We start from the raw sequence: 12641 nt of genomic DNA on the forward strand, positions 1-12641 counted from the left end.
CTGGGGTGACAGGAGGGATTCGGGTGCTCCCCAGCGAACGGGGACATGGAGGTTCCCAGTGGTGTCCACTCTTGACGTGGGGCAGAGGCAGCTCCCGGGGATTTCTCTTTGGAAGGACGTCGGGCCTTGCCTGCCCGTCCTGGACGGCAGGACACAGAGCAGGGAACTCAGCCCCACCCTCAGCCTTCTCTCCCAGAAGCTAGGCTAAAGGAGGCAAATTAGCTTCCTTCCCTGCCCTCCGCCCCCCGAGCTGGGAACTTTCCACCAGGGAAGAACAGGACTCCACCCATGGTGGCAGCTTGGTCGGCCTCGGCACCCTGGACCCACCCCTTTGGGGTGCCTGGGACCGATGGTCGAGTCCTTTCTTGGAGCTGCTGTGTGATCTGGACCGACCCCTCTGATCTCAGCCTCTCTTCGCCTGGCTACAGGCTCCCTCTGCTTTCCTTCTCCAGCCTCTTCTCCTCCTTCCCCCAGGCAACCAGAGGTCTCTAGGGCCTCGCGTCGCCAGAGCTTCCGCCTCTCTCCAGGTCTCCAAACCTCGATCCTCCTGCTCCGGCTCTGGGTGTCCCATGTCTCCACCCTGTCACCGTTGCCTTGGCAGTCAGCGCTGCCCTGGGCTTTCCTCTCTCCCTTCCTGAGCTCAGGGCAACCACAGCGGCAGAGGCCTCTCCGGGACCTAGAGGAGCAGACATGGGCATAGGGCAAAAAGTGCAGCCGCTGGCTTCACGCTGAGCCCTCCGCCGACCCACCCCATCAAGGCTCCTGTAGTGACACACGCCTGTGCTCCTGCAGGAGTCCTGGGGGCCAGGGTTCCCGGTTTTACTTGGGGCGTCTGTTGCCATTGTGTGTTGGGCAAGGGCTACAAGGTGAGAGGGGAAAAGAGGGCATTGAAAATCTGGAAGACAGCAGTTGGGCCGGTGAGGAGGAGGAAGAGGGAAGAGGTGGCATTAATTCATTAGGAAAACTTGTTTACTGGCTTTGCCTAGGCGCCTCCATTTTAAAAGTCTACATTGACAATAAGTCGCTAATTAAAATACAAAATTAAGCAACAGCTATGTTTTTTTTTCCCTTACACTTTAATTGCATGATTTTTTGTGATGTAATTTCTGGAAACACCCAGCGTACCTCACAAGGCTGATTGTTTGATAAACCAGAAGCACCTGAAACCAACTCCAAAAATAAATAATATAAATCCAAGGGGAACTTAAGGTAGATTGGAAATGGCAGAGAACTACAGACAGCAGGGGACCGAAACCCATCATCACCACCACCACCATCAAAAATCTAAGTAAGGACGTTTGTGTGTCCTGCCGACCCCGAGACCAGAATAGTCTGTGCACCCCAAGGGGAAAAAAGCCGAAATGGAAACCAGCCCAAGCAGGGGCGCCGCCCCCTGTCCCTACATCCCAGCTGGCCCTGTGGGTAAAAAGCAGAAACTACTCGAATCTTCCCTGATTCCGCTGCTAGCTGAGCTCTGTATTTGCCAGGTCGTCTGCTCTCCTCACGGACCTTTGAAAAGGGTTCTCCCTGCTTCCTTGCTCTGAACCTCGATGCAGCCCCAAGGGAGAAGGGCAGTGAGCAAGGGGTAGCGACCGCTCTCCTGGGGAAAACCGGCCTCTCCGTGCCCACAGTAGGCAGGCAGCGAGTCCCAGGCTGGAGCAGCTGGCCCAGAGCCCCTGGCTGGCCCTACGAGAAGCTGGTGGGAAAGGGGAGTCGGGAAAGGGGAGTCCACGGTGGGAATGGTGTGTGCTGGCTTTGCCAGCAGCCCCGTGGCCTGCTGCCTTTTTAAAGGTACAGGCCTGGATGATTGCAAAACCGCTGAGAAACCTGTCAGGAACTGACTCCGGGGTGGGGCTGGGAGGCAGCTGGATCCCACTGGCAGCCTGGCTGCTGGGGCATCGTAGGCCCAGCATCGTCTGTGGGCCCGGGCCTTCTGTGTGCTGGGCAGGTGAGCAGGGGGATCTGTGACCACACCACTTTCCCCTCCAAAGGCTGGAGGCCCAGGTGGCCAGGAGCCCCATTAAACTCCCCATATACTCTTCTCCTGGGGGGGAAAAAGATTTGCCTCCTTTTAGATTCTTAAAAAAAAAAAATTTCTCTCTGATTGTAACTTAGGCTTATGGTTCATTGGAAAATACGAAGAAGTGTGAAGGAAATAATTTTAAAGTATGTAGTGTAGTTGTTAAAAGTAGATGTTAGGGGAAGAGAGAGCCCTGGGTGCGCGCCCCAACTTTGCCCACCCAGCGGTGTGACTTCGGGGAAATTACTTACTATTGCTTTATCTCAGTCTCCTCATCTGTAAAGTGGGGCCAGCGATCTTGGGGGGGGCGGGTGGGGATGCAGTGCGATGACCCGTAGAAAATCCCGATCACACGCTGAGCCTGGCACACGGTGCCCCTGCACTTTGGCTGAGTGTGATTCTAGTTAATACTGACCACTCCACTGCCTGGAGACAACAGGCTGGAAGACGTTTATTAAGAGATTTGTTTTATATCACTGAAATCCTCTCTCACCCTGAGCTGTCCAATATAGTAAGGCTTAAGTCACATGTGGCTATTTAAACTTAAAGTAACTAAAATTAAGTAAAATTAAAAATTCGCTTCCACAGTCATACCCGCCACATTTCAAGTGCTCAGTGGCCACATGTGGCCGGTGGCGGCCACACTGGACAACACTGAGAGGTCTGTGGGGTAGCATTCCAAACCGTGGAATCGTCTGGGTTTTTTCCCATCGGTTTCCTGCTTTCCGTAAATGTCTGTCTGTGGCTGCGTAGCAGTCCGTGCTGTGGCCGGACCACACTTCTTCTCATTGGTGTGGCTGGACGGTTGGAGCGTCCTGTGGGCTCTGATTGGACACCGGGGTTACCTGGCACCGAGGTAACCCTGCTTGGTGCCAGGCGGCAAGGGATTCTAAGAGGAGCTGATTGGCTTTGAGCGGCGGTGCTGGGGCAGGGGTGGGGCTCTGCTTCCCGCTACTTGGCCCTGACAGTGCACGACGGGGCTGTCCCCTCAGCCAGCCCCTGGGGCTGGCTCATCCACACGCTTCCCCTCACAGGGAGGAGACTAGGGAGAAGGTGGACAAGCTTAAGGTAGCAAAAAGGAGATACAGTGACCCACCCTCCACTGAGCGCCCCCAGGCGGCCTTTGTTGGGGGGGGTGAATGCCGTGGTGGGGTGCTGGCCGGACTCCCAAGGCCTGTGCAGGCCTCCAGCTCCCAAGGAGGGTCTCCAGGCTTCCAGAAGACCCCTGACCGAAGACAGTTCTGAGACTCCAGGGTGGAGGTGCTGGGGTCCCAAGTCGGGGGGCAGCTCCAGGAAGACTTTGCAACGGCAGGTGACCATCTTGTGACTGGAGTTGGTGGAGCGGAGCGTTCGGGTGCTGGGGCGACGACCGCATGGTGGCCCAAGCCTCCACCCCATCTGGGCAGTCCACACCCTCCTTGCACAGCGAAGGGCAGAGCTCTGGGAGGGGGGCTGTGGGCAGGACCAGCCAGGAGAGCAGTCCCCGGGGCAGTGGGCAAGACAGATCGGGAGAGCCGAAGCTGGCCCTGCTGATGTGGCCCTTTCTGCTTACAGCGGGTCATAAAATATGGCTCAGATTTTCATTACGGGCTCTATCGATTATCTTCTGGGATGGATGAATTATAGAGAACATTAAATTTTTTTTAAAAAGCAAGTGAGAGAGGAAATATCTGAATGAGTTGGGGTGGTCGATGGCAGAAAGGGCTGAGCCACCAGGCCCGCTTGGCCCCCATCTCCTAGCAGGGTGAGGACCAGACCGCCAGGGCAGGCAGCCTCTGGCCCCAGCTCCCAGCCTCGTGGGCCGCCCTGGGCCCCTCCGGGCCTGGCCTTGCGGTAGCAGAGGCCATAGTCCCCTTTGCTGCCCTTGCCCCATCCCCTCCACAGAACTGCCTAGGCTCTGGGGAGGCACACAGTAGGGCTATCTCTGAGCAGGGTTCTGAGCCAGAAGTAGGACCTTTCCAGGCGTCAGACCTCCGGGCCTGGAGGTGGGCCCCCAGCCCAGCCATCTCCTCTCCAGGGACCTCGCGATCCCGGAGATGCTCCCTGGGCAGGGGGAAGGGTCAGAGGGCGTCGTTGGTGTCCTGGGGTCAGGACTGGAACAGGAGCTCCTGAGGAATGGGGCCACCTGGGGCTGTTGGCTGCCTCAGCTTTTCCCGGTTCTGGTTGCTGCCACCCTTTGTCACCGGTGCGGGGATTTCCATTTTCTTTTGTAAGCTCGGGGAAAATGTGCTGGGATCCCACTGCTGGGCATCAAAGTCGGGAAAGAGAACCTCCCCAAAACCCACTTGTCCCTTGCTTTCTCCCCACCCCACCCCACTCACTCCCTCTCCTTGCTAAGCAGTATAAGTGCCCAATACTCACATAGGCCAGGGCTCAAATCACTTCTGAGGGTGTGACCTTGGGTGGGTCGTATCCCTCCCTGAGTCTCAACTGTCCAGCTGAGATGATAACCAACCTCACTGGATCCTTATGATGATTATATGTATTAATGTAATAAAATCCTCAGTACTGGATAAACATTGTTCCCCCCGTGGTCTGGCAGACTCTGGGAACCCTTCCCCCTTCTCTTCATTTAGCCTTCAGGATTGATTAGCATCTCCATTTTGCAGATGAGGAAACTGAGGCACGGAGAGGTGAAAGTCATTTGCCGAGGGTCACCTGGCGTGTGAATGGCAGAGCCAGGATTCAGAGCTGGCGGTCTGGCGACAAAGCTTGTGCCGGGACCCCCTAGGCTCTGCTGTCCCCGGGGTCCTGGTGGGGCGGCGTTTGGGAGTGCGCACCTGTGTGGGTGGTCCTGTGCGTGCTGACAGCCCCACCCTCCGTGAGTCTTTGGCTGACCCCACTTCTGACCCCCAGGGCTGTCTGTGGCTACCTGGGGTTCAGTGACCCCCAGCGTTTTCTGGGCCCCTGTTGTGGGTGGAGCAGACCTCCCACCCCCACGCCATCCCCCTCACCCAGGCTTCACCTAGGCTGCCGCGAAAAGGTGGTGGTTTCCATGGATATCCGGCTCCCTCTGACGACACGCCCTTTTTTGTATAACTCTGTTCCCTCGAGTTGATTGTTTTTGGCTCACAGCTCTGTAAACTCATCCAACAATTAAAAAGGGGGAGGGGTGGAACAAAAGGGAGGCAGATAGTAACTGCGGGGTGAGTGACCCGCAGGAGGGGCTCTGGGCTGTGGGTCCCCTCTCTGTCCCCGGCTGGCAGCAGGACAGCACCTTCTGTACAGAAAGGCCACCTAACCAGCCGGCCCGCAGTTGCACTTGCAGGGTTCTGAGAATTCAGAACTTCCATTTGAGCCGTGTTCTTGCCCTATTTATTTCCCCATCAAAAATCTAAAGGGGCCCATTCACCGAGCCAGCCGGGCCCTCTCCGGAGGCGGCCTGAAGCCAGGAGATGCCAGCGCGGGCCCATCTGCATATCTGCTGCCCTTGTTTTGGTTAATTGTGTGTGTTTGCTCTGTGTGTGTGTACCTACCATCCAACCCTGGCTGCGCTGGGCGTACCCGTCGTAGGCTGTGTGAGATCACAGATGAAAAATGCAGTGAAAAACACTTTCGTGCCACAACACATCATGGAGGATTTTTGTATTAAGATGTGGATTTTTTTATTGGGTTTTTTTTTTCTCCCCTTTTCCATACAGCCCTGGAGTTGGGCAATGCTCACGTCTGTGTTCTGTTTTCACTCCGGGCGGTTTGTGAAATCTGCTCATTAGGGCTCCGTCCTCTCCCCGCCCCCCTCATCCCCCCCCCTGCCCCCCACCGGCTCTCCCACCCCTTTGTCCTCCCCGTGTAGGTCTCTTCCCACCACCTCCTAGTGTCTTCTCTCCTTTGAGGAGGTGACAGGCACTCCCTCAACACACATTCTCACAGGTTCCCGCGGCCCCATTCTCCATCTCCTGTCTCCCAGGCGGATGCTCCTGGCAGCAGGAGGTCCTGCTAGGGGAGGGGGGAGGCGGGAGCATCTCTATCCCCGCCACCCCCACCGCAGGAAAAAACCCCTTAGCCTGCCCCAGGTCTGGAGAGGAGAAGTGGAAGTTGTCAGACCCGCCCCACGGAACCTCCTCCCTCAGGTGGCCCTCTCCCGAGATGGCCTTCTTGTCCCCATCATGTCAGACGACAGGTAGCAATGGGCGGCTCTGCCCTTTCCCCATCCAGAAGGCCGTCCCCACAGCTGGGACCCCGTTTGCCAGGCAGGATTGGGGGCGCTCCTCGCCAGGTGCGTCGCCGCAGGACCCGCCTTCCTGCGCCTGGAGCGCAGCCAGGAGGAAGTACCGAAGCGCAGCCTTTGCCCTCCCTCTGGTTGTGATCCAGGGGCTTTCTGGTGGCTCTGGGGTTTGTGGGGGCTCGTCTGGGGGGCAGAACTGAGATTCGGGAGGGGAAATAGCCTTAGGTGTGGTGGGTGCCGAGGTCCAGGAGGGGCTGAGGTCCAGGAGGGGTTGAAGAGGAGCTTTTAAGGGAGTTGGGCCTCGGAGCCCGCCCGCCCAGAGTCCACGCCTGGCTGCAACACTAGGGAGCGGTGACCTTTGGCAAGTGGCTTTGAATCTCTGTGCCTGCCCTTCCTAATCTGTCCACAGGGACCATGATCCTTGCTGCGTGTTGCTTCGGTGCGACCACTCAGCGTGGCACTTGACAAGTCCGAGGGGTCCAGTGAGTTCATGTGCACAGTTCTCACACAGGCCTGTCGGCCGAGGGCAGAAACCACACCTCCGAGTGGACCCTCCACTCCTGAGGTGCTCCCTGGCACATAGTAGGTGCCCAGTCAGTTCTTACCTGAGTCACATGGAGGAGGATCAAGTAACCAAGCAGTCCCCTTGACCCCGAAAGTTGTTAATCCTGATGCTAATGAAGGAGGGGCAGGGACCAAGGTGCAGGCCCGGACTTAGGCCACCGAAGAGGAAGGAGCGCGAAAATCAAGCCTTGATGACGTACTTGGTCGTCGGAGAGGGGCGGCGCTGAGCAGGCCCCTCCGATTCTGGCGTGAGCTCAGGAGTTCAGTTCCACGGATGCTCCTGCTGCCCACCATGGGGACACTCGGACAGTGGGCATCTGTCTTTGCCTGTGAGGACCTTAAAAACCCAGTGGTGGAGACGGACTCGTGAACAAAGGACTGTAGCTGAGTGTGGGTTTAAGTGCCACCAGGAAGGAGGCAGGAGAAGCAGCGTTGAGGGGCGTGTGGGCTTCGGGTGGACTCTGCAGGGGCACCGTGTAGAGACTTGGAAGAGAGGGCAGGACATTTCCGGAGCGCTGTTCACACCTGCGACCTCTCTCGTTGATCCGCACCCACTCCCCCGCCCCCAGCTTCGAGGTAGCAGGGTAGAAGGCACAGTCTCCCCTGAGCAGTCAGTCAGGAAACTGGGCCCTGGGGTGGGTGGGATGGCTTGTCCAAGAGCCCACAGCGACGTCAGTGGCACAGCTGGGACTCGGAGCCTTGGCTTTAGACTCTCAGCCCAGTGCCATCTCTGCCCCTGCATGTGGCGCCTCCCCCCAGAGCTCTGTCCTCTGGGCTCCGTGTCTCCTGACCGGGCACCCGCTGCTGCCACGGCCCCGGGGCCCGTGCCGTGGGAGGGCTCTGTCCGTGACGGGCCCCGGGGCCTGTGCCCTGGTTTGGTAAGTGGGTCAGGCCACTTGGTTGGGGACAGTCCCTGAGAGAGGCCGCACCCTGGCAGGGCTGGAGGATGGCAGGAATGGGGAAGACTGAGGAGGAGGAGGAGGAGGAGGAGGAGGAGGAGGCGGCCAGGCCACACCCTTTGTTCAGTTGCTCCTGCTGCCCTGGGCATGCCTGTCCCTTAGCTGGAGGAGGCTGGACAGGGGCCTCGCCAGGGCCCGAGAGACCCTTTTCTCTGTCCCTGGAGCCCCCTTCTGAGCCAGGACACAGGACCCTGGTGTCGCTCATGTTCACCGTTCATGTGTGATCGGACCCTGGTCTCTCGAGCCCCTTGCCTAAGGTCAGGGAGGTAGGAGGTAGGGTTTCCCTTGACCCTTTCTCTGGGGAAATGTGTGTGCTCTCCGGGGGTGTTGGCTGTCGGGGGGTGGGGCAGGGGTCATTCTGATGGGTGTTAGGGTAGAGCCCTGCCCCCAGCAGAAGAGCGTTCTGGGCAAGGGGCGCTGTAGGTGGGCTGAGACACCCCTTCCTTTGGCTCAGAGGTGTTTGGCTGGTGGGGGGGGGGCGCCCAGGACTTTGGGGAATCTGGACCAGCAAGCCAGGGAGTGTCACAGGCCAGAGGAATGAGTCTCCCAGTGGCCCTGAAGTTCCCATTAAAGTGTTTTTTCCTCTTTTTTAAAGAAAAAAATATTCCCAAACTGGAAAACAAAGGAAATCCACTTCCCCCAAATCACACGAAACTCACATTAGGGGCCTGGCGGGAATCCATGGAAACCAGGAAACCCGCCGTTAACCCTGTGCGCTGCCGCAGGGTGGGGTGGGAGCCGGCCGATCAGAGCCCCAGACCACTGCTGCCCTCCTCCCCTCGGCTCCCCCCGGGAGCTGGCGGCGCTGCCCTGCAGCAGAGGTGGGGTAGAGCTGGGAGCTCTTGCCTTCAAAGCACCAACTCCGCCTTCCACTTATGGCCCAACCTTGGGAGGCAGAAGAGGAGGGGTTCGTGTACTCCGGGGAGGCCCTGGGGCATCCAAGGGCTGGGCCAAGTTGGAGAACCTGCCGGGCAGCTGCCCACACCATGCCACACTGCGGAGTCAGGGCTGAGCCCACTCACACGCAGCAGGAACACACAGGCGCTATGGATGCTGCAATCCCCGGGCAGAAGGAGGGGGCAGGACCAGGATTTCAGCCCCCCCCCCGACTGCCTGATGCCAGCCCTGTAGGCAGGGTAGGTGTCAGAGTGGACAGAGGGCCCCCTGGGCTCCCACCCCCGGCTCTCGCATCCAGGCGGCCGAGCGCCGAGGTCGGTAGCACCCGTGTGTTTGCGCACACATGGGCTCGTTTTTCTGAAAAGGCTGACAATATTTACAGGTTTAAAGTTGAAACACAAACAGGAAAAGCCCTTAAAAAAGTGAGTGGAGTGGATATTCAAAACAGGAATCGCCATGGAAACACCACAATATTTTCTTACATCGATACAAAGGTTGCTGGGAGCTGGGCACCAAGTCTCCGGGCCACGTTTCTTTGGCCCCATCCCTACAACAAACGCACCTCCACAGGCCCCTTTCCGGTGTGCGCGCGCACCCCGTCTTCTTCCCTGTGAGGGAGAATGGCCCAGAAGAGAGGGGACAGCAACAGAGAAGATACCAAGTGCTCCCTCCGTCCCCGGAGCAGCAGAGACACCTGTCGATGCCATTTTTAGAAGCTCCCATAAGGCCACTGGGGGGTCATGGGAGCCGCAGGGCACTGGCCAGGGGAAGGTCTGGAGGCAGTGGGAGGTCGGGGAGCCCAAGGGTCGGGTCGGTTGCCTGGGTCCAGGTCTGACCTGCTTTCCAGTGTCCGCTGGCTCTACTGCCAGGCTGACCTTTCACCCCCGGTGCCAAGCTTTGGGTGTGGTCACTGTTGTTGCCTGGGGTGACACCTGACCAGTCTATTCTTACTTCTACCTATTTGATTTTTTGTTGTTGTTGTTAGGTGTGACAACTAGCAATCAGCTACTAACTGTGCAAAAGGCGCATTGGCCATGGGGTCAGGCGGGGCACTCACCACGGCTATGCCGTCTGCCGACTGTCCGGCAGATGTGCGAGGCTCCCTTGCCTCGCTGGCCTGTGGCTGCGCAAGGTGGCAGAACTGTACCCTCTGTTGCCCTTCTCTCTGGAGTAGCTTTGTGGGTCCCAACCGTAGCCTAATAGTCCATTTTCCTTTCTTATCTTGGTAGGTGAACGGATCTCCCTGAGTGAAGGGAAAGACCGTCTCCAGCCCACCTGCCTTTCCAGCCACCTCCGCTGTCCCCTCCTGCAGAAGGAGTCCTGCAGTTCGCTGGGGTGCTTTGGAATGGACTTCGGACCCCGGCGCCTTGGGACGCAAAGGTAGCTTCTTCTGACTCCCAACACGTCCCCAGGAACTATGGGCAGGGGCTGTGGCTGGCCAGTTTGGGGGACTTGGGGAGGGGTTGCCCAGGCCTTTCCCAGTGTGTTCTGACCTGGGTGGTGGCATCTCAGGCACCCGAGGTGAAAGCAAGGGAATTCGGGGTTGAGAACGGAGCCCAGGACACCTGTAAGCGGGCCCTGGCTTGGCTGCCCTTCACTGCTGTCCCCTCTCCGAAGCTTGGTCCCCAACCCGTAACATGAAGAGACCGGAAGAACTGACCCTTGAGAATCCTGCCAGTCCCGCCACCATGGGACACTGAGTGGTGCGGGCAGCGGGCAGGGATTCTGGGTGAGGCCGGCGCTCCAGCAGGCAGAGCCCACTCCCAGAGCTAAGCACCTGGCCATTTCTCAGTGTCACCTCTGGGAATGGTAGGTCCAGCCCGTCTGCGTGGCCAGAGGCTACTGCCCTGCTCTGAGCTCAGGTGTGGCTTGTCAGGGCACCATCAGGGGGGCCTCCAGCCCAGGCAGGACCCGCCTTATCGAAGCCACAGGTGTCTTTTTGTACAGGCTTGAAAATCACCCCTTGCCCGAGGAAGGTCATGGTTGCCAGGGATGGGAAGTCCCGGGGCTGACACTGTCAGATACTCACCTGCAGGTACCTGCAGGGCTCAGACCTGGTGTTTGGGACGGTGGGGGGGGGGGTGACACATATCCGTGGTTTATCACATATTGCTCATTGTTTGGTGTTCTCTTCAGATCCTGAGAGAACCAGCCTAGGGGGGCTCTGTGTTGGTAAAATCGAGGGGCACAGCCTTGGGGCGGGGGCTGGGGCAGAGCTCCTAGAGAATAGCTGGGAGGGCGAGGCTGGGGGCCTCCTCTGGTGGGTGCCAGACGGCAGCGGTCAGCAGCCCCGGGTCGCCCTCCCGCACTCACCCTCCCCACGGGCACCGCAGGCAGGCGTGTCCTGCCCCTCCCTCCGTGGCCGGGCTCTGCACCTCTGGACTTTGAAACTGCAAGGAGGAAGCACTCACAGAGATGGAGCCCTGGTGTCCACTGGGTTCCAGAGGTTCCCAAGGCTGTGGGCCAGCTTGATTTCACGCCGCGCCACCTCGGGGACTAACAGCAGCCTTAGCTACAGCCCAGGGATTTGCAAATCAGATGCAAATGCGGCCTTTGGGTACCTCGGTGGAGCAACCCTGTGGCTGATGTCCTGGTGTCCAGCATATGTTGGTCTGTCTGCACTTAGGCTGTGCCACTGCTGTGGTAGGGGGAGGAGGGGAGCTGTGGAGACTCTTGGTTGCCATCCTGCTGGGCGAACCCCAGAACTGCACGCCTCCACTTTCTAGGGCTCTTCTTTCCCGACTCCGCTTCCTCAACAAGCACAGGTCCCGGGACGGCAGTGACTTCAAGCCCCACCCCAGGTGGGCTCCCGACTTGTGCCCTGAATGTAAGCAGGCCACCTGAGTGCCCATGGCCGCCCTTCGAGGGGGCACATTCACCCCTGCTGTTCTCAGCGGCAGGCCTCTTGTTTTCTTTGTTCACTTGGCAAAACATGCCCATTCATTGTTTCCTCTCCAAAGTTTCCACTCCGTGCTGACTCCCGGGGCTGTGCCAGCTGGGATTTGCACCCGGCATAGGGCATGGGCTCCATGAGTCCTAAGGGACTCCCGCACGTTGGGAACTCCGAGGGCTCCAAAGGGACTGTGAGTGGCTCACCCAGCCCTTTCCAGGTACTGGGTTCTCTGTGGCAGGGGGACCGATCCGTGGTCTCAGAGGCATTCTGCCTCACAACACTGGAGTGTGACTGAGTCCGTGCCCGGGCCTGGCCCGTAGGTCTACTCCTCGGATTCTCCCACGTCACGCTGCACGATCGGGGTCTATTTAGTCGTCAGTTACCAAGGGCCTGGGGTCTGCCCATTACTGGGGACGGAGCGGACGAGGCTGCCCTGGCTCTCACGGAGCTCTGGTTGGGCATGTGGGCAATAACCCAGCCCGGAAGAGAAGAAGAAAACTACCAGTGCAGAGTGGGCGTGGGACGAGTGGTGGGAGGTGACTGGGCAGGTGACAGCTGAAATCGAAGGGGAGGAAGTAGACCACCACCTGAAGGGCGGGTGGGAGAATATCCACCAAGAAAGCATGACTAGTCTAGGGGTCCTGAGGTGGATGAGCTCAGTACATTCAGAGAGCAGGAAGGAGGCCCCGGTGCCTCCCCTCCCCAGGTGGTGTACAGGTGGGGGCCGGGGACATAGGGCTTAAGTGCACCAGGGAAATTTGGGGCTTTACTCTGGGTGACAGAAAGCTGCTGGAAGGTTTTTAAACAGGGGGGTAAAGTGATCTGATTTTTATCTTAAAAAGGTGGCTGGACCGGAAGTTGGCAAGGGGAGGAATGGGCGGCCAGAGGGGATGCTGCTGCGGCCACCGGTGTGAGAGACGGTGGCCGAGGCTGGAGGCGGACATGGAGAGAGGGGGCAGAGTCTGCGTGCTCAGAGGGAGCGCTAACAGGGCTTGCTGATGCACTGGGGAGACCCCAGGGCTTCTCCAGCGTCCCAGACGCCCCGGCGGGTGGCCCCTCGTTTCCTCCTCATGTCTGGCAGACACCTGTGGCTCTCAGAGGTTAATGTCCTGTGGATTTAGGGGGAGAAGCACCCTCCTGGGC

General features: G+C 58.8%; 1 protein-coding gene across 4 annotated transcripts in view; it reads left to right on the plus strand.

Moving 5' to 3' along the window:
* The window catches only part of CASZ1 (castor zinc finger 1), a 144568-nt gene that overhangs the window by 21829 nt on the left and 110098 nt on the right, over window positions 1-12641 (plus strand). For all 4 annotated transcript variants that reach the window (XM_053660495.1, XM_053660497.1, XM_053660496.1 and 1 more), the window contains exon 2: window positions 9835-9985. The gene's annotated coding sequence lies outside the window, so the exon portion shown is untranslated. The remainder of the gene's footprint in view (window positions 1-9834; window positions 9986-12641) is intronic.

The sequence above is a fragment of the Artibeus jamaicensis genome, unplaced genomic scaffold, assembly GCF_021234435.1.
Source record: "Artibeus jamaicensis isolate MK-2021 breed Jamaican fruit bat unplaced genomic scaffold, CSHL_Jam_final scaffold_847, whole genome shotgun sequence".
Classification (NCBI taxonomy): Eukaryota; Metazoa; Chordata; class Mammalia; order Chiroptera; family Phyllostomidae; genus Artibeus; species Artibeus jamaicensis.